Source organism: Acomys russatus, chromosome 10 (assembly GCF_903995435.1).
Source record: "Acomys russatus chromosome 10, mAcoRus1.1, whole genome shotgun sequence".
NCBI lineage: Eukaryota > Metazoa > Chordata > Mammalia > Rodentia > Muridae > Acomys > Acomys russatus.
The window spans coordinates 69,286,676-69,313,687 of NC_067146.1; the positions used below are offsets into that span (position 1 = coordinate 69,286,676).

The following is a 27,012-nucleotide window of genomic DNA, read 5'->3' on the forward strand; positions in this document are numbered from 1 at the left end:
AATTAACGAATAAAACATTCAGCTGAGGTTGACAGTTCATGTACGATGTGCACCAAGAATGGACCTTTTAGTCTCGTCTGAAGCATTTTGACTCCTTTCTCCTTCCTTCCTTCCTTCCATCCTTCCTTCCTTCCTACCTTCCTTCCATCCTTCCTTCCTTCCTACCTTCCTCCCTCCCTTCCTTCTTTACTTCCTTTCTTCTTCTCTTCTCCATTTGTTCTTTCTTTCCTTCATTTATTCTTCCCTGCTTTCCTTCCTTCCTTTCTATATGATCTCATTACATAGCCCAGGCAGGCCTCAAACTCCCAACCTTCCATCTCTCACCTCCTGAGTACTTGGATTCTAGGGTTTATGGCTCTGGAGTCATCCATTGATTCACAAATCTGACCGTGAATACATTTAACAAAGAGGCTTTTCTTCAGACACTGGCACCTGCCAGCACTACACCTGAGATTCAGGATTCTCAAGATGTAGCCTTGAGCTATTCTAGTCAGGAGTTTGCAAAGGTAAAAAGCATAAGATTTCATTCTGGTTATGAGTAAGCCCATATCCTGCCTACATGCATGCATCCCATGTGTGTAAGTGAGGGGCTCAATTTAGCAAGAAGATGTCTTTCTTTCTTTCTTTTTTTTTTTTAATATATTTATTTACTTTACATCCCAACCACAGCCCTCTCCTTTCTTTCCTCCCATTTATGCCCTCCTCCACCTTCTTCCCTCTCTCCCTATCCCCTTCTCCTCAGAAAAGGGAAGCCTTTCTACCAACCCACCCTGGCACATCCAGTCGCATCAGGACTAATCCAAAAGCAAGCAACAGAGTCCATGTCAGAGACAGTCCCCATTCTAATTGCTAGGGGATTCTCATTAGACCAAGCTGCCCATCAGCTACATATATGTGTAGGAGACCTGGGTCCAGTCCATGCATGCTCTTTTGTTGGTGGTTCAGTCTATGTGAGCCCTCATTATCCTCAGTTAGTTAACTCTGTTGGTCTTCTTGTGGAGCTCCTGTCCCCTCCAGGTCCCTCTATCCTTCTCCCAACTCTTCTATAAGACTCCCCAAGCTCCACCTAATGTCTCTGCATTTGTTTCAATCTGCTCCTGGGTGGAGCCTCTCAGAAGACAGTTATGCTAGTCTCCTGTCTGCAAGCATAGCAGAGTATCATTAATGGTGTCAGGTGTTGGCTCTCTCCCATGGGGTGAGTCTCCAGTTGGACCTGTCATTGGTTGGTCCTTCCCTCAATCTCTGTTCCATCATTATCCCTGCACGCCTTGTTGGCAGGATAAATTTTGGCTTGAAGATTTTTTGGGTTTTTTTTTGTTTGTTTGTTTTTGTTTTGTTTGTTTGTTTGTTTTAAATTCTGGTTATCTTGAGCAAGCAAGCTGGTTTACAGAAGCAGAAACAGATAGTTAGCATTTTACCTGTTATATTGCATGAACAATAATTTTAGTTAAAGCTGTAAAAGCCTAGACAATTACCAGAAGACCCCCAGGTACTCCAGTAAGCTGTCTGTTTTTGGGCAAGCTGACTGATAGGGTCCTATTCACATGGGCACAGCTTCCACAGGCTAGAGGCATACAGGACAGAGGCAATTTTGTTTTACAGATCTCTTAAGCATGGTAATTTAAAATCTAAATATAATGTTAGTCATCACTCAGGGATGTGCCACCATAACTACTTGACCTTGGAGACTAGCAGCAAAGTTACTGGGGCCTAAAGAGATAGATTTCAGAAAATCGTGAGACTGAAAGCCAGAGTGGAATGTGGCACAGGTAACCTGGGATAACTACTCACTTCCATGAAAAATAGTAACACAAAGAAACCAGGTATGGCTGTGCTCCCCCATAATCTTAGCACTTGGAAGACTGAAGCTGGGAGATCATAAGGGACAGCTTAGGCTACATGACTACATCTTTTTTCAGAAAAATCAAAATAAAATGGATTTAGCATGTTTCCAGAAAAAAAAAATAGATTCTATTGACTCAGGTTGCCCAGGTGAGAGAATATGTCTACTCACTCCTAGAAGGAAGGAAGGTATTATCTGCCTCACTAGAAGGCATCTGAGGTTTATTGAAATATACAGTTTTTAGACAAGGTATGTAGTTCTTGCTATCCTGGAACTCACTATATAGACCATGCCAGACTCAAACTCACAGAGAACTGAGTATCTCTGCCTCTCAAGTGCTGGGATTAAAGGCATTTGTCACCTCTCCCAGAAAAATGTACATTTAATTTGCACTTTTTTCTTCTTTATACATGAATACATTTTGTTTTTATTATAACTGCTCTATCATTTCCCCTTTCCAACTCCTTCAAGGTCTCTCTCTCATATCATTCTACCAAATTCATGTCGTCTTTAATATATTTTTATATATTATTTATGTATATCATATCTAATATAATATTTTATATATAGATATTATTGTGTAGGGATTTCCATTGTAGCATGGGCAATCTACCAATGGCCCAACTCTAGAAGAAAACTGTCTTTTTTCTCCTGGTAGTTGTTGACTGCTTATAACTTTTCTACTAGGAACAGGGTGAGCATCCCCCGCCTCTATATTAGAATGTTGACCAGATTGATCTTGGGCAGGTAATTGTGTCCCATTCATAGCTTTTCATGAGTACAACTGCCTGTCATGCCCAGAAGACACTTTTTTCCAGCCATATTTTCTGACTTCTGGCTATTACAATCTTTCTCCTTCCTCTTCCTCAGTGTTCCCTGAGCTTTGTGGGGAATGAGTGTGACACAGATGTCCCATTTCAGGATGAGCACTCCATAGTCAAGTGTTCTCTGCGCTTTGACTACTTGTGTTTGTCTGTGTTAACTTCTATCCACTTCCATCAGAAGCGTCTCTGAGGTGTGGTGAGAGCTGTACTAAGCTATGTGTATAAGGATAAGTATTTAGAAGGCAGTTAGATAGTGTATCAATTTAGCAAAATGATGGTAGCATACTCTCTCCTAGAGTCTGTGACATCTCTTGTCACAGAAACTTGGCCAAGTTTATAGTAATAGTTTGAGTATTGCATACAATCACTAATGAGTCTCTTCTGTTGAGTAAACCTTATATCTTTCTGCTACTAGTGGACCAGGGATCACATCTTGCCGTGACAGTCATTACTGTGAGCATAGGGCTCACAGTTAAGTGAGACTTTGGTACCTTTTCTTTCCCAGCAGCCACCTACCACCTTGCACCATGAAAGCTGGCCATTGTGGGGGAGGTCGTCTTAATTTCTTCAAGTCCTATGACCAAAGTGTCTGTTGTTTTCAACAATAGGACCCTACCATCTTTGCAATTTTTTTTTAGAACCCAAAAAAATATTTAAGTATAAAGCCTTTCCCTGACCACTTTACCAGAGGGAAAATTCTAATTTTCTTTCCAGCTTAGTTCTTCCTGACATACTATGCCTATTCTTCTCTTTAGAGACTTGTTAACAAATTATCATTCACAATGCACTCAAAAGACTGTTAAACCAAGGCCAAAGCTTAATTCATTCTTTTTACTCTTTATCTTCCTTATCTTCCTTCTCCAAAATGTTGGTGGCTGCCAGTTTCGTTATTTTTATGTTACTTCCTGATATGCTCTGAACTCCTTTTCATCAGCACTGGCCATTACCTCTGACTCCATCTTGTTAAATCAATATATTAGGACTTGAAATTGGCTTTAAAATATTTCCCAAATTCTAAAGAACCTCTAGAAGGTGGAGCCTCATGAAAAGAAGTTGGGTCATTGATGGCTGGGCACTGATACGGGGACTAGTGGGACTCTGGCCTTTAAGTCTTTCTATTTGCTTCTCAGCTGCTAGGAGATGAGTGAGCCTCCTCAGCCACATGTTTCTACCCTGACGTACAGAACTGCAGCAGAGCAAAGTGACAGGGCCACCAAAGCTTCCAAAACTGTGAACCAAGATGAACCTTCCTTGTTTTGGGTTAATTCCCACTGGATGTTTGTCATAGTCATGGGAAGCTGACAAACATGGACTCTTCAGAAAAGATTCTCCATCTGTTTCCTCATCTCCATTCTGTTGCATTATCTCAAGACACTGATGCTAATTCTTTTTTATTAATTAAACATTTCTTTATTTTTTACATATGCATTTATATTATTACACATATATACAATAAACTAGCAAGAAGAACAATGACACAATCAGGAATTACATAAATGCTACCTTCTTAGTGTTTTGTCTATTTGTATTTAACAGCCTTGAAGAAAACATCTTTCCTATCTTGGTGCATCTAAAATTCTGAATGTAAATCAATCTCCATCGCATATTGTCATTATCAACTTAAAACATCTATCTAGACCTGAAAATATCTTAACCCCTGAACAACTAAGCTTCATTGTAAAACTAAGCTACTTGGTCTTCAACTCCATTAGAGACTTAAACTACTAAGCTGCACTCCTGGTATACTCAGCTGACACTGATTCTCCATTATCTCTCACCTGGATGGTTGAAGTACCATCCCACGGGCCTTCCCTCAGTTCACTCACACTCTACTCCAGCGGGTAGAGTGTATATGATAACCACCAAGTAGATTTCCTCAGACAAGCTTCTGTACCTATCCTCCCCCACTGGGTCTGATTCAGTAGATATGGAGAAAAGACCAAGAGTATGAATTTCTAGCACGTTCCTGGATGAAGCTGCTGCTGCTGGTCCAGGGCCACCCACACTTTGAGAACAAATGTTCCAAGTCATTCTCTGTAGCAACACCACACTCTAAACCCTTGACATCTAGGATTCTTCAGATTTTGGATGCAAGACATGCCTTTTCAACGCAGTTTTGTTAGGATATAATATACATAATATGCAACTTACCATTTAAGCGCACAATTCAATGACTTTTATTATTGTGTTATAATTATTATTTTCATATGAATCTTTTTTATTCTGATGATGTATTAGCCATACTTCTGTTACTTGAATCGAGTGCAATAAAATAGGGAGGCAAATCAGGTTTTGGAGTCTTAAGCACAATAGCAGGAAACCCCACCGGTTTGGCTGGAGAGGGTGGCAGATAGCAATGGTGGCAGAGTGGCAGAGTAACCAGCCACATCTCAAACTAGGGTAGAAGAAGGAAGAAGACGCTGGAGTCCTCAAAACATCTCTAAAGACATGTCCCCAGTGACCTAAGGTCACCCCATCTTAGCTTCCTACATCTCCTATTATTCAAACCTCAACTTTCCCAGACAGGGCCTTGGGAAGGCAGTCAGGCAAGCCATAGCAAACATGCAGCTCATACCCTGTCTTGCTGGTTGCCCCACCCTTAGCATGTAACACAATATCTGAAGACAGTGGCCATCAATCCGTGTTTGTTGACCAAAGATAAGATGCATCCAGTTTGACTAACAGACTACAACTAAAAAAAAAAAAAAAAAGTTTAACCATAAAACAAAGCATGGATAGACTAGATCAAAAGCTGGGTTATCTTCTATATCCAGACTCCTCAGCCCAGTTGGGTCCTATGATAATTGATCTTGACTGTCGGCTTTGCACAACCTAGAATCACCTAGTAGGCAAACCTCCAGACACACCGTGAGGGAGAACCTAGACAGGGTCAGGCCCTGTGTGTACCTGGGAGAGACCATCTAGGTTAAGTTAGCCGGAGTGGAAGACATCCCAGTCCATGGACGGAATAACAAGAAGTAAATGGTTTCTGCCTCCTGACTGTGGGCACAAGATAACCAGCCACCTCAAGCTCTTCCTACCACGACTTCTCTGCCAGGACCACCTGTGTCCTTGAAATGTGAGTCCTCTCTTAAGTTGCTCATGTTAGGGGAGTTTTATAAAGCCATGTGAAAGATAACTAGCACAGGTACATTGCTCTCCAGCGAAGGCCACATGGCACTCTCAAGTCCATGTTGTGGACATGATTTAATTCTGGCCAGTGATATGTAAGTAGAAATTATACAAAACACCCATCCTACCCACCCCAAAAAAAAAAAAAACAAAACGGAAGAGGCCACAATCCATTCCAGACTTTCTTCTTGTACCTCAAACTTGGACAGCATATCTTAAAGTCACAGAGTTTGATGCCACTTTTCACAGGAAAGATACATGTATTTCTGACTCTTTATTTATTTGTTATGCAATGCTCTGCCTGCATATACACCTGTACACCAGAAGAGGGCACCAGATCTCTTTATAGATAGTTGTCAGGCGCCATGTGTTTGCTGGGAATTGAACTCAGGACCTTTGGAAGAGCATCCAGTGCTCTTAACCGCTGAGCTATCTCTCCAGCCCTGTATTTCCAATTCTTAACTCATTGTTTTGGAGATTTTTTTTTCTCCATGGAGACTAGGCCTCACTTTATTCTACTACAACATAGACTCAACTCAAAAATGTCTTTGCCCTTATTGTTAGTTAGGCTTACTCAACACATGCCTTGTAGTTGCCTGTACATGGTCTTTTGGGCATTGCTTCAACTTGAGGGTCAATATCAACGTTCCCCAGTATCCTATGGCAGCACTGACTCATTAAAAGAAAATGAGATCTGGAGTCATTCTTAGAGCCAGCCCTGACAGTGCCTCACTTAAGCTTGCTTGGCCTCCATCAAAGGGCATCACTAAACCCTGCATGCAAGCATGTTAGGAGGAGGTAAGTGACAATCACATAGACGTGCCAGCCATGTAAATGCTTGGACCTATTCACTTGAACAGCCTTTGGGGAGCTCAGATCAAAAACTAACTCTTGATGTCCTTGGTTATTTCATGGGATCCACAGAACCAAGAGACGTCCTGGTTTAGAAGCCTCGCCTGACTGCAGGTGCCCTGGGAACAGGGACTGCCTTGACTGCCTGCCACTGTGTGCCTACTGTTTAGCAGTAGCAGCAATACAAACAGGATGAACAAAAGCATCACAGCCTCCCTGGTCTCAGAGCGTGAGTACCAAGATCCCCGAGTGAACATAGGCTGAACATAGAGGGGCTAAGAATCAACACACACAAACTGTACGTGGAGCGGCAAAGCCAGCACCAGCCACACCTCTAAGACATTCCCACAGCCATCAAGGGTCCTTGAACTCTGCAACCTAAAGTAAGGGGTGTTGTGTTCAATTGACATGAGCAAGCAGATAGCCATGGGATAGAAAAGCTACAATACAGGACAAAAGCCGCAGCCCGCAGGAGACTTTGCCTTGGCCTCTGATTACTCACTCTGTAGTTCAAAATGGCCTGGAAATCTTGAGCGTCTTTGCCTCATTCTCCTAAGTATTAGGATCATAGTCAAACATGGCTAAACCTAGCTTCAAGCTCCTTTCACACACATGCCCCATTCCTTTTGTTTCTTGGGGGGGGGGGTTATTGGACAATAAACTCAATGAACAGATTTGTACATTCTGTCAAGAAAAAGAAACTCTCCTCCCCCTGTCCCAGGGCTCTTATGAGCTAATCACTGAAAATTGCTGCGCACGACACTTTACAATGTCTAATCTCCTTGACTCTCGAATGACCGACCACTTCTGTATTTTTTTAACTGAAGTGCCGATTTCTTCCTGGAAATTGCCTCTGAAAAACCTAGAAAGTAAGCAGGAAGCAGTGTGAGCGCCTCAGACTTCAGGCTCTCACTGAGAGGCACAGGTAGAGGTTCTGTGCGCCCCTTATCAAAGGCAAGTGTCTGCACAGACCAGGCAGCAACTTTGGGAGGCAGACTTTGCACTGGAGGAGCCAGTGTGCATAAAAAGACTTCAAGCATAAATTAAATGACAATATTGGAGAAGGGAAGTAGATGGTGCCTCTTCCTCAGGCGTGGCCATTTCTGTGCCAGTTGAGCCTTTTCCCTGAGAGGGATGTCTGGGCCATGATACTTACTCACCACAGCATCCACCATTGGAAAGCACTGGTCCTTACAGGGTGACGACCCATCCTGCCCATCTTTACTTTCATTTTTTAGTCTTCCATAGATCTTCAAAATTCCATTGCTGGAGGAATGCTCGGCTGGCGTGTGTGGCAATGGAGATAAACTTTGAAAATGCCATAGCACCTGAAAGAAACCAACCACAAGAAGTCCACCTATTGTGCAAGTCTATTCACAAGAAATGTCTATACTGTTTATAATGACAGGAAGTGGGTTAGTTAGTTAGTGAGTGGGGCTGGAGGATGCAGGGATAGATTCTATAGTAAAGGGGACAGGGTTCCTTTCCTGAGGCAATGAAAATGTAATGATCATTCGACTCCAAGGATGCCCAAAACATCAAATTGTACACTGAAACTATGATATAAAAATTACATCTTAGCTAGGTGTGGCAGTGCACACCTTTAATGCCAACACTTGGGGAGGCAGAGGCAGGCAGATCTCTGTGAGTTCGAGGCCAGCCTGGTCTCTAAAGTGAGTCTAGAATAGCCAAGGCTACATAGAGAAATCCTGTCTAGAAAACCAAAATCCAAACCAAACAAAACAAAAACTTCATCTTAATTAAAACCATTACAAAAGTCCATTATGAACTGGTTCTAGCTCACACTATGATTCATATAAATATTTCATAATCCTTATTGCAATTCTGTTCCAGAAGGGTTGCTCTATGGGTGAAATGGGCCAGTAAATATATTTAACTGACACAATTCAGAGTTTCCCAACAGCTGTCTCAGAACATAGCAAGTCTTTAGCTGTAATGAATATAATGCTTCTTTGTAAAATAAAAATGAAGTGGAAATCACATTATTTATAAACTATAAGATAAAATTCTTATAAAATAAAAACAGAAATGTGGGAATCAGAGTTAAACACATTGATCGGCAACATCTAACAGTCACCCCTGAAAACTCACATACAAATAATTTATATGTTCTCAGCACATTGTGTTTGTATGTTTGGGACTGTGTGTATTTGTGTTTGTGTGTGTGTGTGTGTGGATGTGTATGTGTGTATGCTACAACAATTAAGGGAAGGGGCCATAAATTTGAATGAGAACAAGGCGTGGTGCACGGGAGGGTTTAGAGGAAGGAATGAGAAGAAGGAAAGGGTGTAATTACATAATAATCACAAAAAAATAAAAGAAAGAAAACCGCACTGGTCAGGCTTGCTACTGGTAGAGTCCTCTGAGCCATAGTGAGCTCATGACTTAGCAAATCTACAGATGAGAGAAGCATGTGAAAAGGTCACTAAACTCATCCCATCACGCAGCCTTTAGTCACAGAGTATCCTGCAGAATCAGCACTCCATGACAGGCATGCTGGTAAATGCTGGTGTCAGCTCCTAATCTCAACAAGAAGCCTAGAAACAAACTACCAGGCAAAACTAAGCCAGGTCCTCAGACAACCCCAATATACTCACAACGTGGCATCCATTTCTCAAAGCTCAATGAAAGCTGAGCCAGAAAATCAGTCTTCCCAGTGCCAGCTGCCAAAGTGTGAGGACTAAAGTTCAACCCCCCACAGTCCATGTAGAAACTGAGGCAATGCTGGCAGTACCTGCAATCCCAGCACTGGAGAAGCAGAGCTAGGAGGCTCCCCGTGACTTTCTGGCTAGTCAACCACCACTAATCAGTGAGTCTCAGAAGACAAGGTGAGACTGGGGAGATGGCTTGGTGTGTAAGGCACTTGTGAGGCATGCTGACAACCTGAGGTTGATCCTTGGGGAAAAAAAAAAAAAAACAAGAAAAAACCAGAAGCAGTGGCGGACATCTGTAACTACAGAAGGCCAACAGGAGACAGAAGGGAGTGGCTGGCAAAGAAGAATCAGAGAGACTCTGCCTCAAAACAAGGCCAAAGGTTAGAAGTAACAAATGCTCCCCCTCCTCCCCCTGTCTCTGTGTGTGTGTGTGTGTGTGTGTGTGTGTGTGTGTGTGTCTCAAAGAATAGATGATACATAGATAGATAGATAGATAGATAGATAGATAGATAGATAGATAGAAGTGGGTGGATGGTCATCCTGAGGAATAAGATTCAAGATTAAACTCTGGCCTCCACTCCAATAAACACACACACACACACACATACACGTACAAACCCAATTACAACACACACACACACACACACAGCACACAAAATGGATAAATAGAGTTAGTATATTCCATACTGAGGAACAACACCTAAGGTTGACTTCTGGCCTCCATACCTATGAGCACTTATGTGCATATGCAGCCACACACATACAGCAAACACATCAACACTCAACACACACACACACACACACACACACACACACACACACACACACACACAAAGTTCAGTGACAACCACTGTTTTTACTCTCTGAGTTATTGTATTCTATAGTCAATATTATAAATGTAAGCAGTGCTTCTGTGGGTTAAGTCGGCCTGCTGCTGTGAGATGGAAGTGGCACGCCTTTTCTCCTGAAATAGAAAGGCATTCTAGGAACACACACACCAGCACTCAGCAATCCCTCTGTCGAAGGCCCATGGAGCTGGGAAGGTTTCAAATTTCTCAGACTTTATTAGTTTTACAAAACATGCTTTGAGGTATTACAATAAATAACTGAAAGTAAATGGCACATGGCACGCTTGAAATTAGTGAGCACATCCAATTTTAGATTAGGGATGTTTCTTTATACTAGAAATCAGACAAGTGTAATGCATATGACACATGGAATGTGGTATCACACTTTATTATTCTTTTACCTGTGTTATCTTATTCTTTAATAAAGTACAAATTTTTATTAACACACACACACAAAGTTAGTGAGCAAATGCTTGGGTCTTTCATTATCTGCACTTGCAGCATTGCAGCACACAGAGACCTTCTGGTTGCATTTTTTTTTCTTTTTTTTTTTTTTCTTTCTTTTTATTTTTTTTTTAATTTATTTATATTACATCTCGATTGTTAGCCTTTCCCCTGTTTCCTCCCATTCTTCCCTCCCTCCCATTTCTCCCCTTCTCCCCTCCTCTATGTCTGTGACTGAGGGAGACCTCCTCCCCCTATATATGCTCTCAGAATATCAAGTCTCTTCTTGGTAACTAGCTATCCTTCCTCTGAGTGCCGCCAGGTCTCCCCATCCAGGGGACATGGACGGAAAAGGGGCACCAGAGTTCGTGTGAGAGTCAGATCTCACTGTCCACTCAACGGTGGAGAATATCATGTTTGTCGGCTAGGTTTTGATTTTTGAGACAGGGTTTCTCTGTGTAGCTTTGGCTGTCCTGGACTCACTTTGTAGACTAGGCTGGCCTCAAACTCACAGCGATCCACCTGCCTCTGCCTCCCGAGTGCTGGGATTAAAGGCGTGCGCCACCACGCCCGGCTCTGGCTGCATTCTTTCACTGCCACAGCATCACTGCTTGGGGATCCGTGGTTCAGGTTGACTCAGAAATAACACAGGAGGGAAGGAAATACCAGAGTGCAGGAGTGTGCGCTTGTGGTGCCAGGTCCTTGAGGTAGGTGAGAATGACTGGAGCCTGGACAACATTGCAGAGTCCTGTCTTAAGAGAGCAGGGAAGGGGGCCAGGGAAGGAGAGCAATAGGCCCTGACTACAATAACCATACACACTTGAGGAAACCCAGTCTCTTGGGCTGAGCAGAGCAGCCAGTGAGACCTCAGTGCAACACCACAACACTGATCGCAGCTCTGTGGGAAAATAATGGACAGAATCTTACACAGGGCTTTCCAGTTTTCACAGTGCCATCACTTGTGCTGTCTCACTTAAGAGAGGTGTTTCCTATTCTCCATCCTAAACGTGATTTTTAAAAAATGGTGCTCACAGAAATAAAGAAATGGGCCTGAGGGTCTCGGGTGGAATGCTATGGCTTGGAACCACAGTTTGATTTGGAGACTGCTGAATTAAAGCCTGCCCTCTTTGTACCTTTGCTGAAGCTAGAGAGGAAGGAAGCAAAAGGTCCCAAAGGGAAGCTTGGACTTTCCCCTGAAAGTGGTGTGCTTCTTAGTTAGTTAGTTAGTTAGTTAGTTAGTTAGTTAGTTAGTCAGTCAGTCAGTCAGTCTTACTAACAGTATACAGGTTCACTGTGCTTAAGCAAGTAGATTAGCCATTGTGATTCTCTTTAAACAGTGTGGAGTGTGTCTAGCTTGAAGAGTTGATACAATCATAACAGGCATAAGACGTGAGACTTGCTGTTTAACTCACTCTGACTGTGTCCGTTATGACCTTAGGCCAAGATTGTTTTCACCAGTTATTCACGAAGGTTATGAATAAACATATTTCCTAACCGTAGGTCTGTCTTTCCTAAAGCCCATATAAATGCTCCCATGCCTTATGTGGAAAGAGAAGACAGAGTATGAGGAAGCAGATCTAACTCTAAAACTGGGCATTAAGATACTGATGCAGTCAATGTACACTAAATGAGCAGCTACTAAAAATTAGATATTAATGTCAGAAGCTGGATCTTCCATAACTGAAGGCCTGTCCTTGCCTTTAGTAAGCTTATGGCTATAGGTAGCAAAACATATAGCAAATATAGCACAATGTCACACGGGATAAGATTGGAGAGGACAGTGGGATGTAAGAATGTGTCACCTGGACTTAGAAGAGAGAGGGTTCTTTGGGATACTGTCCTGAAGACGAAAAGACCAGTAGGAAGACAGCAGCGTTAGGACTGGAGGCAGGGAGTCTAGTGGGAGCTTTGCCCTAGGCTCACCCACATAGCTTTAAAACTGCAGCCTCCAGATCCCACACAGGCCAGTCTCAGCATCTGAGAGTGCTGTCCATCTGGGCAGCATGGTCTACGCTCTCTAGGTGATCCTTAGCTGTGGCCAGGCTTTAGAGTTACTGACTCACACCTGTGCTGGGACAATTTCAGAGTCAAAACTATGCGAATCGTCTCAGAATTCAGATCGAAGTCTTATAAAAATTCAAAGGAAACTATTTTAAAATAGCCTTTTTTTTTTTAACTTTCTATTGGTTCTTTGTGAATTTCGCACCATGCACCCCAGTCCCACTTATCTCCCCTTCCCTGCCCCACCTGTCCTCCACCCTTGCAACCTTCCCCTCAACAGAGAAAAAAAGTAAAATCTCGTTAATAGAGTCAGGGGTTGGCTCTCTCCCATGAGGTGGGTCTTGGGTTGGGCCATACATTGGTTGGACATTCTCTCAATCTCTGCTCTATCTTTATCCCTGCACATCTTGTAGGCAGGGTAAGTTTTGGATCAGTTTTTGTGGGAGGGTTAGTGTTTGCCTCTCTCTACTAGGAGTCTTCTCTAATGAGAGGGTGTCTTCTTCAGTCGCCATGGCTCCTGCTACTTGGAATCTCAGCTAGAGTCCCCTCATATCCTCCCAGAGGCCTAATCTGACTTAGGTCTCCAGCTTGTCACAGAGATGGCCCCACCCACAGTTTCTCGTTTCTCTTCAGACCTTCTTGTCTTCCTGCCCTCACTCATATCCAGGTCTGATATCCACCCTTAGGTCCCTTATTTCTCTCTGCACTCCCACCCTATCTTGTTCCCTCTCTTCAACCACAATCTCTGTCTATTCCATTTCCCCCTGAGGGAGGTTTAAGCATCCACCAGTGGGTCCTCCTTGTTACTTATCTTCTTTGGGTCTGTGAACTGTAGTATGTTAATCCTGTGCTATACAGCTAAAATATGCTTGTAAGTGAGTACATACCATGTGTGTCTTTCTGGGTCTGGGATACCTCACTCAGTATGATCTTTTCTAGCTCCATCCATTTGCCTGAAAATTTCATGATTTCCTTGTTTTTAATGGCTGAGTAGTATTCCATTGTGTAAATATACCACAGTTTCTTTATCCATTCTTCAGGTGAGGGGCATCTAGGTTGTTTCCAGATTCTGGCTATCAACCCCTAATGCTATTAAGGATACTCTGCTATGCTTGCAGACAGTAGCCTATATGAGTTGTCCTCTGAGAGGTTCCACCCAGCAGTGGTTTGAAACAGATGCTGAGACTCACAGAAAACCACTGGACGAGTCATAGAGAGTCTAGTGGAAAAGTGGGTAAAATGATTAAAAGCACCTAGAGGCTAAAGAGCTTCACAAGAAGACCAACAGAACCAACTAACCATGGCCCAGAGGGGACCACGGAGTTTGAAGCACCAGCCAAGAACCATGCGTAGGCTGGACCTAGGTCCTTTACCTAGATATAGCCAATGGGCAGCTCAGGCTTCATGTGAGTCTTCTAGTAAGGGGAGCCAGGGATGCCTCTGACATGGACTCTGTTGCCTGCTTTTTGGTCACTTCCTCCTGACAGGACTGCCTCACCAGGCCACAGAGAAAGAGGACAAACTCAATCCTGGTCTGACTTGATGAGCTGGGGTGGGTGGGTATGAGGGCTCCCCTTTTCTGAGGAATAGGGGAGGGGGAGGATGAGACTGGGAGGAGAGGAGGGAAGGGGGTATGACCATGATGTAAAGTGAATAAATAAATTAATAAAAAGATAATAATGCATAAAACATCTTCATGGACGCTGTAGTGGGTCACCCCTTTGTCCACTCTTCTTTGTTCGCAAATGTTCAGAGCAATGACTCTTTGGTCTGGCTCGAGGCCTCTGCCTTCTGCTACACTCTATCGATGCTGGAACCTCACTGGGGCTTCTCTTGCCCTTTGTTGCCCTGTGTCATGGAGATCCTATAGTTTTGGGTCTGTAGGCCTAGCCCCTTCATGTGCTCCATCCAGCACTTCCTAAATGGGGTAGACTTCGGGGAGGGACAATTCAAAGCCCTGGATCTGGGCCTGGAAGGTTGCTGAGCTGGTCAGCCTGTCAGCTCTTGCATTCTCATGTCCTTGGGGGCTGGCTCAACAGCAACCCTTGCAACCAAGGCTGGGTCTACCCTGCTGCCTGGGGCGAAGTGCATGGCCCATTCTCCTAAGTGTTGCAGCTGGTGAGGGGCATAGCCAGTTCTCCCATTCTCATGACCCTGGGGCCAGCTCTCCCTCCTGCCATAGATAGCAAAGAATGAGGGAAGGGAAGAGGGTCTCCCCCCCCCTCTCTCTCTCTCACACACACACACACACACACACACACACACACACACACACACACACACATACATCTATGCTACTGCCCAGCAGACAAGAGGCAGAGCCAGCTCTCCCATACTCACACCTTGGGTCCGGCTCACCCGAAACCGCCACATCCAAGGTCAGCTCTCCTGTGCTGCCCAAATGAGATGCAGGGCCCTCTCTCTCAAGTGCTGTAGCTGGTGAGGGGCAAGGACAGATCTCCTGCTCTCATGACCCCAAAGGCCAGGTCTCCCCGCTGGCACAGATGGTGATGGATGAGGGAGGAGGAGGGTATTTCTCCCTCATCCACACCACCTCAGGAGAGATGAGTGGCAGGGCCAACTCTCCTAAGCTTGTATCCTAGGGGTGGCTCCAGCAATGTGTAGGGCCTGTACTCCCACTCTCCCGAGCACTGCGGGTCACTAGTAGCACTGCTACTCTCATGCTTCAGGGCCAGCTCTCCCAGGATGCACAGGTGAGGGGTGGGGCCAGTTCTGCACAGCCGCAGACATCAACCTGTCCCCAGGGGCAGCCTAGACCAAGGGTGTCTGCCTGGCCTTTGGTGATAACAGATCCCTGCTGCTGCAGGACTACAGACCAGGATGTGGCCCCCTGGTGGCAACACAGGTCAGGACCCCACTGTCATTCCAGGCGGCATGACTGGCTGCTCTCATCAGGCTGTTCCTCACTGCCCTCACGGCTCCAGTTCTGCCCCTCTTTGTTGTGGTCACATCCTTCTGTTTTCTCTTTCTCTTCCAATTCTTCACCACTTGCTTCTCTTGTGATACCCAGGGTCTCTGAGTGTCTGGAATTGTCTCCAGAGTGGTCTCAGAAGTACCGTGCCCTGCTTGTGTATTATGGTGCAGGACAGGGGTCATCTCAGGCGTGGTCTGCCCCCTCCCCAGGCCTGCATAATGCCAGACTGGTGGTCATCACAGGCTAGCTCACTGTCCAGGCCCCATGGCTCTGGTCTGGTGCTTGTCTCATTCTTGCTCCTTGCCTGGCTTGCCTGAGCATCCCCTTGTGAGGGTTGTCTGTCTTGGGCTCGCTTCTGGTCAGGGCCTGCGATCCCGGTGAGGTTTTTCTAGTCTCTGCCTTGCTCTCCATCCTAGGAGCCTGTCTGTACCTACCTAGTGCTGGGCTCTTGTCCATCTCAGACTTGCTCTTTTCAGGGAATGTTAGGCTACTAATTATTCAGATGTTCCAGCTCAGACACAGCCTCCCTCCCCGCTGCCACCTACTGACACACATGCAATGCAGCAGCCACAACTGCAATGCCTCTAGGGGCAGGAAAATCATTTTCTCAATGTCTATAATGTGACGTCTTATTTATTTTAGATTTCAAAAGTATTTACGATGAGAAATAAATTTCTTTACCTAAAAAACACCTTAGATGTTTCTGCATAATATAGATATTGCTGGATTTTCCCAAATAGTCGGGAAAAAACTGTTTCTGTGGTACTTTCTGTCTTCTCATAGACAGTCACTCAAACTAGGTATATTCATGTGACTCCCATTGATCTAGCCATAGTGAAAGTGGTATGCGCGCGCGCGCGCGCGCGCACACACACACACACACACACACACACACACACACACACACGCACCTGCCCCATGAGGAACACCTGAAGATTTGACTCTCTAGCATTCTTTCCCTGACCTGTGATCCCTGGTGGTTTGTGCTGGTGTCCCTAAGAGAGGACAGTGAGGCCAAAAACTGCAAAGGGAAATTAACCTGCAGGGCCACTCACAACACTTGTTGTCTTAAGCAATAACAGATGAGGGTCTCAATTATTCTGGCACAATCTAGCCTCATGAATAATTACCTTCTCAATCCAGTAAATCTCTCTTTTTTTTTTTTTTTTTTTTTTTTTTTTTTGTATTTTATTATTCTGGTCCAGAGTCTTTCTAGTCACAGAATTACCTACAATCAGTAACCCTATTAATATTTTCCCCTTTCCCTTTGTCTCGTCACTCCTTTCTGTTTTCCTTTCCTACTTTGTAATCCACTTAAAAACCCATTAGGGATATATAAGCAATATAGTCTGAGGGTCGCTGACTGAAAGGTGGCCCAGTGGATTAGCAGATTTGCTATACGCAAGGGGATTTAAGCAAATAAATAAATATATGAGGGGATTATGGAGCCAGGTTTTTTGCTGCCTGATAAGGAAAATTTAAATATGAAAAAGGTGGAACAATTGTGTCTCAGCTCACCCAGAGGTATGGTTAGGAACTCCTGTGGAATATTGATACTTCTGTTCCGGCTCTGCACACAGAGTCGCTGGAAGCGGCAATAGATCAATAACAGTCCGCATGCCAAGCACACAGATTTGTGGCAAAACATAGTCTACCAGCGGAGGAGAAGAGGTCTCAAAAAACACTGGCTACCCTGCAGGCTGCAGCCCTGAAAACACAACCGACAGGCTTTTGTAGTTTTTTAAGAGTGGAGACAATTTGACACTGAGCTGCTGAGACATAAAAAAATAAAAATAAAATAAATAAATAAATAAAGCATTCAAAACATGATGGGGCGTGTCAAAATGACACGAAAACCAGTCCAAACCACTCGGGGTACTAGGGCCATGTGAGCATCAAAGTAAACATGATAGGGGTTGATTGTAATTAAACAAAATGTGGAGATCACACAGATTTAGGAAGAGAAGGAGATGATGAGAAAGTTCTCTGTGCCAATGGATGCCAGCTATTGAATGTAAAAGAAACAAAAGAAACAGAAAACCACCATTTGGCAACAATCATAATAATGATTAGTTCATGCATGACATGTCAATAAATGCTGGAATTTGCAGGCAAAATTTAGAAGGCAAATGCAATAGTTACACAGCCCCAAAGTATCTTTGCATAAGAGACCTATTCATTACAAAGGAAAGGAATTACTTTCTAATGCAGCAACCTGGCAGAAACCACCTGGATCAAGTGTAGCATTAACTGGAACATCATCAAATGCAAATCACAAGGCAGCTGATAGGCTGCCAGAAACATTTACATTGTCTTAGATATTCCTGCCAAAGATGCATACATAGCCTGACCTCTAAGGGAACAGGAGAGTCTCCTAAGCCAAGCAACATTCTACAACTTGCCGGTTATCTTATAGAACATTACAGTCATAAAAGTCAGGGGGAAACTATGGAATGTTCTGGACTGAGGATGCGTGACAGGCAACATGTGCATCTGTGTTGAATCATTTTGCTAGGAAAGACGTTATTAGGGTAATTGGTAAAATCTGAATGCAGTTGCTGATTGCATTGGTTAGTCTCTTGTCAACTTGACACAAGTAGGGTCATCTAGGAAAAGAAACTCCTAAGGAAATGCCTCCATTAGATTGGCCTGCGGGCAAGTCGAGGGGCGGGGAACATTTTCTTAATCAGTGAGGGAGGGCCCGGCCCTATGTGGCAGGTGCCAACCCTGAGTAGGTGGCCCTGGCGTGTATAAGAAATCAGGCTGAGCAAGGCAGTAAGCAGTGTTCTATGGTCTCCGCTTCAGTTTGGGCCTCCTGGTCCCTGCCCTGAGCTCCTCTTGCCCACAGAAAACTGTGGCCTGGATGTGCAAGCCAAATACAGCCATAGAGGCAAACAAGAATGGTGACTGACATACGGGACGTTCCTGTGAGTTTGAAACTATTTGTAAAGCATGAGAGTCTCACTAGTACAGTTTGTAATGCTTTTTGTAGACTCTTTTGAGGGTTGAAAAGCTGTCATAAGTTTACAAAGATCCTCTGGTTACCCAGCATCCACTGGGGTAATGGTTGTTTGATTATTTATTCATTTTGAGGCAGGGTCTCATTGTTTAGATCAGGCTGCTTTCAAACTCATGATTCCCCTGCCTCAGCCTCCTCAGTGCTGAGATTACAGGTGCACATCTCTATACCTAACTAGTTTCTTAACTTCTAGTGAAGTATTTGAATCCAAGGATCCGCCTTCCCCACCTTTGAGGGGGAGGGGGGCGCCGAGTTGGTTTTTATGGGACAGCATTTCTCTTGGCTATCCTGGACTCTCTTTGTAAACCAGGCTGACCATGAACTCACAAAGATCCGCCTGCCTCTGCCTCCCGAATGCTGGGATTCAAGTTGTGTGTGCTGCCATGCCTAGCTTAAGGATCTCATTTTTAAAAGCTACTTACAATTATCTTCCATATTTAATATTTCACAATTGTTCAGTGTTTTCAGAATAGAGAAGGGCTGTAACATAAAAAAAAAAAAAAAATTTTTTTTCAGAAGGAAAAACTGACAGGTACCTAAATGAAGATTTGTTCAACCAACACTAATGGCTCCAATAGAGACAGATTACAGAACCAATTACGTCAACTTGTAGACATGAAGAGAGGAATTTGCTATACGTCCTGGTCTAGGGTCACACAGATGGATATGAAGAAACGACCCTGTCTAGAAAGCCCTTTACAGACATCACAGAGGTTTGTCTTCTAGGGCATTCTAGAACTTGTCAAGTTGATGATCAGTGCAACCATCTTGGCAACCTTAATTTACCTCCATCTCATGGGCGAGAAAACTAAGGCCTGAGGAAGTTAAGGTAGCACATCCACACTCACAGAGCTGGTGTGTGGCAGCACCGGGATCACTCAGGGCACCAGGCTTCAGAGAACTCAAGAGTACCAGCTGTATGTCACTGCCGTTTGCTACTGTGTACTCCCACGTAACTTTAATTCTCCAGATGGTACAACCCCTTTTCTATTGCTTCTGGTTTCTATCCTTGATCCATTGGCTCTAAATTGCTTATAAACCCTCTTCCTTACTTCTGCTCTTTATTCATTCAGAATATGGTTCTGGCATCCCTACTACAAACCAAATGGCCCTCAGAAGCCTTCATCCTAGAGGGGCTATATAGATCAGCATGCAGCGAGGCACATGAATTCCCTACTGTTCTCACGACTTCAGTTTACCATTCATATTCCACAGAGGTCAAAAGGAACAGGCTATTTATTTGCTTAGTTCTAATAATTTAAAAATCATTTATAGATGTCTGAAAGTTGTTTTTATGTTTTCCTCAGAAATGAAAACAAATCTATGGTTTGGGGGGAGAGCTTTTGTTTTGGATTTTTTTTTTTTTTTTTTTTTTTTTTTTTTTGGTCTTGTAGGGTTTTTGTTGCTGTTGTTGTTCATTTTGATTTTTTTTTTTTTTTTAAGAGAGTGAGATTATGAAGTTTGGTGGAAAAGGAGGTGGGGGTGGATCTCGGAGGAACTGAGGGATGAGTAAAACATAATCAAAATATATTGTATGAATTAATGAAAAAAGGTGCCTTGAATTTAAAGGAGAGTGGGGAGAGGTACGTGGGAGAGTTTGGAGAGAGGAAAGGAAAGGGGGAAACATTATAACTAAATCACAGTCACAAAAATAAACAGAAACGAAGTCATTTAAAATAAATTGTGATAAAGAATTTTTGGACAACTAAAAATATATACATTGTATAAAATTTTTAATTAAAATATATACATTGTATAAAATTATATATAATATATAAAAATGTACGTTGTATACAATTTTAAATTTAAAAAATGAAATTATCCTGGCCACTGGGGAAGAGTCAGGTACTCCATTGCTAGCTTCAGTTGCTCAGTCCAAACCTTAGCCCCTCCCATCTGAGCCACACCCTTCCTGACTGTTATTAGAAAGCAGTATCTAAATAAATTTAAATAACTGTCATCCCAAAACAACAGTCTTAAACCTCTCAGTGGAGTGTCTTTTCCTTAGGTCTTCCTCAGTTTCTTTCAACAGTGTTTCTCATACTCAAGCCCATACCTCTCTTATTAAGTTTATTCTTAGGCATTTCGTCCTTCTTGATGCTACTGTAAATAGAATTGTTTTCTTAATATTATATTCAAACAATCAAGGCCTGGGGACCCATGCGAATGGTAGAGCCTTTGCCTGGAATGTGCAATACCCCAAGTTTGATCCTCTGTGCTCTAAAATAACTATTTTCCATTTATTGTTATTAGTATATAGAGAGCTGGGTTTTGTATATCCATCAGGGATCCTGCAAACTCCCTTGTTACCTCTAGTAGCTGCGATTGTGTGCATATTCCTTAAGACCATGTCATCTAAAAATGACCATTGGCTTTTTTTTTTTTTTTTTTTTTTTTTGAATATTGAATCTGGCAGTCAAAAGTCCTACTTGCCATGGAGAGAGTGCAAGAAGTCTTGTCTGTCAGCAGCAGAGAACCATATAAATAAGCATCCTGCTCCCTCACTGCCTCCCCACTGTTCTGTACGATTATGAAGTATGGCAGCGTGATGTTTGAAAAAATGACTTCTCAGCCCACAGGAGTTATCTGATGGAGGCAGTAACCTCGGGGCAGAGCCACAAACTTCAAGAACAAGCTGACCAAGAATGTCTTACCCTGAGCTCCACAGAGGCTGATAGCATGGCACGGAACATGTGACCTTCAGGAAACTGTCCTGATCATTAACAGAAGGCTGGAAAACACACAGCAGAAACAGAGTAGTGGTAAAAGGTTCAGTAATGCCTCCAAGCCTGGGAGCAGGCCCATCCCTACTTCTATTTACAGCTTTGGTCACCTGAACACTTCTTGGATGCTTAGGGCAGCTGACTACGTGTTGGGGGCATAGAGGTCCTTGTACTCAGAGAGGGGTCAACAAGGGAACCAGGGATGTTAATCACATCACGCAAGGAGGTCTCCTCAGTGGAGCAGAGAAAAATCAAATGCCTGCATTCCATCCAGAAAGCTGAGAGTGGGTTTTGTTAACAGCCTGGTGATCCTTCGGCAGGCAGTCTGTGGAGGCAGACCTCACCCACATCTTGCTATAGAGGCAAACCTCACCCAAATTCCCCAGAATGCTTATCCTGGACTCTTCCCTCCCTAGATAGTTACCTACTCTTATGGGAGATGTCACAGCATTTTATTGCCTGCTGACCTCTGTGGTCAGAGGCCATCCTAGCTTTGGCTTTAGCACCTACCCTATGGTCACATGTATTTTGTAAAAGAGTTTCTATGTAGTCACACCGTAAGCTTTAGTGTCCACCTGGAGTTGGACTGATTGATTGTTGCCTGGAACCCCTTTCCCAAATTGTACTGTGTTTTAAATGTGCTGGCAATGAACCGCCTGGCATTAGGGTCCCAAGTCTGATCCAGATTGATCAAGTCAATCTGCACCATGTTTTCATTATCTCTGCACAGTTTGCTTCCCTGTATGACACCTGCAGGGACCCCACAGCGACATCTGCAAACACATGTTATGAATGGAGGTAGGATGAGAAATCCTCTTAGGTTTGCAGAGATGAGCCTCGACCTACTGGTAGGAGCTCATTAAGAAAAGGTATATCACAGGACACCTTGGTGAGGGCCCATGCAGGCGAAGGGCTTGATTTAGAATAGAGATGTCATTAGCTGTGGGGTAAACCTGCCTCAAAGAACCCATGGTCCAGACTGCACAGAGATGCCTGAGAACTAGCTCATCATTCCTGCTTTCCCAACACTTGGCTAATTTGCATTAAGGAAAATACAAGCAATAGTGTGCATTTCTTTTTTTTTTTTTTTTTTCTCTTGTTTTTTTTCCCCCTTTGGTAAAAAAACACTTAAAAGGTAGATGGTTTTTCTTTAAAATGGAACTTGACAATAGTAAAGCAATACACAACCGCCCTGGTCATTTGAAAGCAGATGCTAAGTGCTTATTCAGATCAAATGGTTTCTTTAACATGTGTTTGCAGATGTAGCCAGCTGCCCTTGGCATCTAGGAAGCAAGTTTTTTATATACAACTGAGCCAGGTAATCCAAACTGCACATGGAAGCAAGGATGAATCTGGTCTGAGGTGGGCTGCTGTGCGTTTTCCAGCCTTTTGTTAGTGATCAGGTGAGGCCAGCCTGGCTGGTCCTATCTACACCATTACAAAGAAGGAGAAGAGTCAAGGCTCGGAGGAACAGGAATATTGGAGTTATTCAGAGGCAGATAGGACTGGAATGGCTAGAAGTTTGCCCCTCCAGGAACTGGCATTTCTAGGCTGTGTGTACAGAAGGAGAGGTTCTTTAAAATGGTGAGAAGAGAGTGCCAGAAACAATGCCCTGTGTATAACTCGTCTTGCTTAGTAATGAACACATAGAATGTAAGCAAATTCACTCGTGACCATGCCATAGCTAACTACATGGCAGGTGTAGAATTTGCAGTTGGTACCCTAGGAAATGGATCCCCCAGCCCCACCCCCAGCCCCACTCTCATGCTTGCAGATTCTTAATTGCTACTGTTCCAGGAGTCCAGGTAGGGCAGCCAGTCATACATCCTATTTGCCTTGCTAGTTGGCCAGTGAGTTCCTATAAACCACTGGACTCCTCTGTGGTCAATTCAGAACCAATTGGAGCATTAGATTCTTTGTGAGTGGCTGAGGTCATTCCTGTTTAGCAGATAAAGTGAGCAGATAAAGTGAACAGCACTTAGCGCTCATTATATGCCAGATCCAATCATTTGGATAAAATAGAGGAAATCCTAACATTTATGCATGTTAGTGTGCTTAGTTCTCACAATATCCTGTGAGATACTTGATTGACAGAGAAAATGACCAAGGCCCAGAGAAGTTAGGTAGCATGCCCAAGGTCACACAGGCAGCAAAATGTAGACTCTAGGCTTGAACCTTCTGCAGTGTGACTCTCGAGAGGTACAGCATTTTTTTTCCTTGTAATATCTCAAGAACCTTGAAGATGCTTTTTCATTGTGTTGTTTACACTAAAAATGTCCCTGAATATTTCAGTAATTCAGTCCTTTTAGAAAAGTGGGCAAGGAGCAAACTACTTTTTAAAAAAAAATTTTTTTTTAAGATTTATTTATTATTATGACAGTGTTCTGCCTGCATGTACACCTGTAGACCAGAAGAGGGCACTAGATCTCATTATAGATGGTTGTGAGCCACCATATAGTTGGTGGGAATTGGAATTAAACTCAGGACCTCTGGAAGAGCAGTCAATGCCCTTATCCTCTGAGCTTTCTCTCCAGCAAACTACTTTTAACAATGGGAAAATAACATCTCTATTTTAGTCTCCAGAGCTAGCCAGCTGCCCTGTGAAGCCTTTCCTGCTCTGGAACCTCACATACTTGTCACGCTCTTGCTCGCAGTTCACTATACTCCCGAGTCAAGTCAAGCAAACACTCTGTATTAGTTATCCTTGTTGCTGTGATGAAACGCCTGACAAAAGCACCCGTAGCGGAAGATGGGAATACTTTGGCTCACAGTTTGAAGGGATCCAGTTCAGCATGGCTGGAAAGGCATGGCAGCAGGAGAGCTAGGGGTCTGCTCACACTGTGGCCATAGTCAAGAAGCAGAGAGTGGTACAGGCTGCCCTGTTTTAGTGTTACCAGGATTGTGCTCTGTACTACACACACACACACACACACACACACACACACACACACACACACACACACACACACACACACGCTCCAGGCCTGTGTTCTCTGCCAAACGATTTCAGACAAAATAACCAGAGTGGACAGTGGTACATGTGCCACTGCAGGGGAAAACATTCTCAAACTGAGAGTAGCGAGCAGCCAGACACCGTTATGTCACACCTGTGTGTTTAGGTAAGCTCCATACTATACCTGTACTGCTTTCCAACATCTCTGGAGCACACAGCTTTCCTGAGAGGCTTTTTCTTACCAGGTTATTGGCAGACCCATTTGGATGAGCTCATAACTGCAGATACAACAGTAGACTTCTATCCTTTATAGAAAGCCTCTGCTAGAACATCTCCTCCCCAGGCCTGAGGTATGACTCAACTCCCATTCTTGTGACAGAAAAATAAAAATCACACAACAAAGTACAGTAAAATGAAATTTTTAAGTACCTATAAAATAGCTATGCTTTAGTAGGAGGAAATAGCCTTCCCTTAATGGGCACCAGTAAAGCCCTGCTGGCCCCAACTTTCTTTCATTTGGCATTTAAAATCTGTAGAAGGCAATCATGATCATTTGTCTTCTTTATGTGGCACTTCAAATTCTGAGGAAGGGCAATGTAATACTCTGCCCTTCACAAAAGTTACGGTGTTAGCAGGGAACCAAAAGTTGGGGACGTGCCGGGCGTGGTGGCGCATGCCTTTAATCCCAGCACTCGGGAGGCAGAGGCAGGTGGATCGCTGTGAGTTTGAGGCCAGCCTGGTCTACAAAGTGAGTCCAGGATGGCCAAGGCTATACAGAGAAATCCTGTCTCGAAAAACAAAAAAAAACAAAAACAAAAACAAAAAAGTTGGGGATGCAGCTAATAACGAAGGCACAGTCCACCCTCGGTGACCATCATACCTGCTCCTGTCTGACTAGCTACCTCCCAGTCCTTTCAGAAGTGTTGGTCCATGGTCATTTGGCCATGTTGCTTTGGGTCCATGGCAAGGTGGAATTTGGGAGCAGGAAGTCCAGGTGGTATTGAGTTGCTTACCTCATGGCAGCCAGGAAGCAGAAGGGGTTCTGATAGTCCCTTTCAGAGCACGCCCAATGACTACCTTCCTCCTACCAGGCTCTACCTCCTAGCCTTTCTACCACCTCCCAATGGTACCATCGGCAAGTGACCAAATTTTCAACATGCGTCCACTGGGGGTGTTTAAGTTTCCAAATTATAAGTAATGGCCCCCAACTCATGAAATCCAAGACTTCTCAAAGCAAGAAGACAATCCCCAAAGTTCTCAGAATTACAGCTGTATTGCCTTAAATGACATGACCCCTCAAACCTCACCTCACTTATCTGTAAGATGGAACTAAATCATGGGCCCAGTCTCTGTGGGGAAGGCGATGGCTCTCGGGATGCATGTTTGTCCTTGGCAAGTAGACTGTCATAGTCAGCTTCTCTGTCAACTTGACATTCAGAGTCACCTGGGAAGAAGAAACCTCAACCGAGGAATGGTCTCAACCAGGCTGTGTCTGTGAGGCACTTTCTTAATTGTTAATTGGTGTGAGAGATAGCAAACCACTGTCTGGTGCCATCCCTGGGCATGTGGGCCCGGGATATACTGGAGAGGTGACTAAGCAAACCAAGGTTAGTACCAAGTTAGTAAGCAGCATTGCTCCACTGGTCTCCACTTCAGTTCTGCCTCCAGGTTCCTATGTCAGCTTCCCTTGATAGTGGACTGTAATATTTTCTCCCAAGGGGTTTTGGACAGTGTTTTTTTTTTTTTTAATCACAGCAACAGAGAAGCTAACTAGGACACTGACTTACTTGCTTGTCTAAGTGTCACGGCACTGAGCAACTTCCCCGATCTCCAGGGCAGACTTTTTCTAGAAGGCTTGTTATTGTACCAGTGTCAAAGATGGAGAAGCCAATTGACAGAACACTCAAGCAGTTTGTCACAATTGTCTAGGAATCTGGTGACAGAGGCTGGGCTTTGAGGTATCAAAAGCCAGTGGTAGTTTGAGCAGAACCCCTGGGCCCAGATCCACCCGTCATTATATTCTTCTTGTAAGTTTCTAGGACCCTCTGGATCCTTCTATTTCCCCATTCTCCCATGCTTCTCTCACCTAGAGTCCCAATAGGATGTCCTCCCCTCTGTCCCACTTTCCTGATAAATGAAGACTTTCATGGGTCATGCCCCTTGGCCTAGTGTCCTGATATAAGTAAGTATATACCATTTGACTCTTTCTGCCTCTGGGTTAACTCACTCATTATGATCATTTCTAGTTCAATCATCCATTTGTCCACAAATTTCGGGAATTCTTTATTTTTAACAGCTAAGTAGTATTACATAGTGTAAATGTACACAGTTTCTTTAAGAGGAAGGATAGCAGGCTACCAAGAAGAGACTTGATACCCTATGAGCATATACGGGGGAATAGGTCCCCCTCAGTCACAGTCATAGGGGAAGGGAGTAAGGGGAAAATGGGTGTGAGGGAGGAATGGGAGGATACAAGGGATGGGATAACAATTGAGATGTAATATGAATAAATCAATAAAATATATATTTTTTTAAAAAGTCAATGGTAGGCCCAGTCTCCCATGCTCTGCCTGCTCCCTACGGATCAGGATGTGAGCTCTTAGCTACTGCTCCAGCACCATGCCAGCCTGCCTGTCTCTACACTCTCTACCGTAATGGTCACCCTCAGAGACTGTAGGCAAGTTCTCCAACTAAATGCCTCTTTTTATAAGTTGCCTTGGCTGTGGCGGTTCATCTCAGCAATGGAACAGTAACTAAGACACC

At 43.9% G+C, this 27,012-nt stretch overlaps 1 pseudogene; it reads right to left on the minus strand.

Moving 5' to 3' along the window:
- Nucleotides 1-16,032: 16,032 nt before the first annotated feature.
- Nucleotides 16,033-16,149, minus strand: LOC127194919 (uncharacterized; annotated as a pseudogene).
- Nucleotides 16,150-27,012: the final 10,863 nt, after the last annotated feature.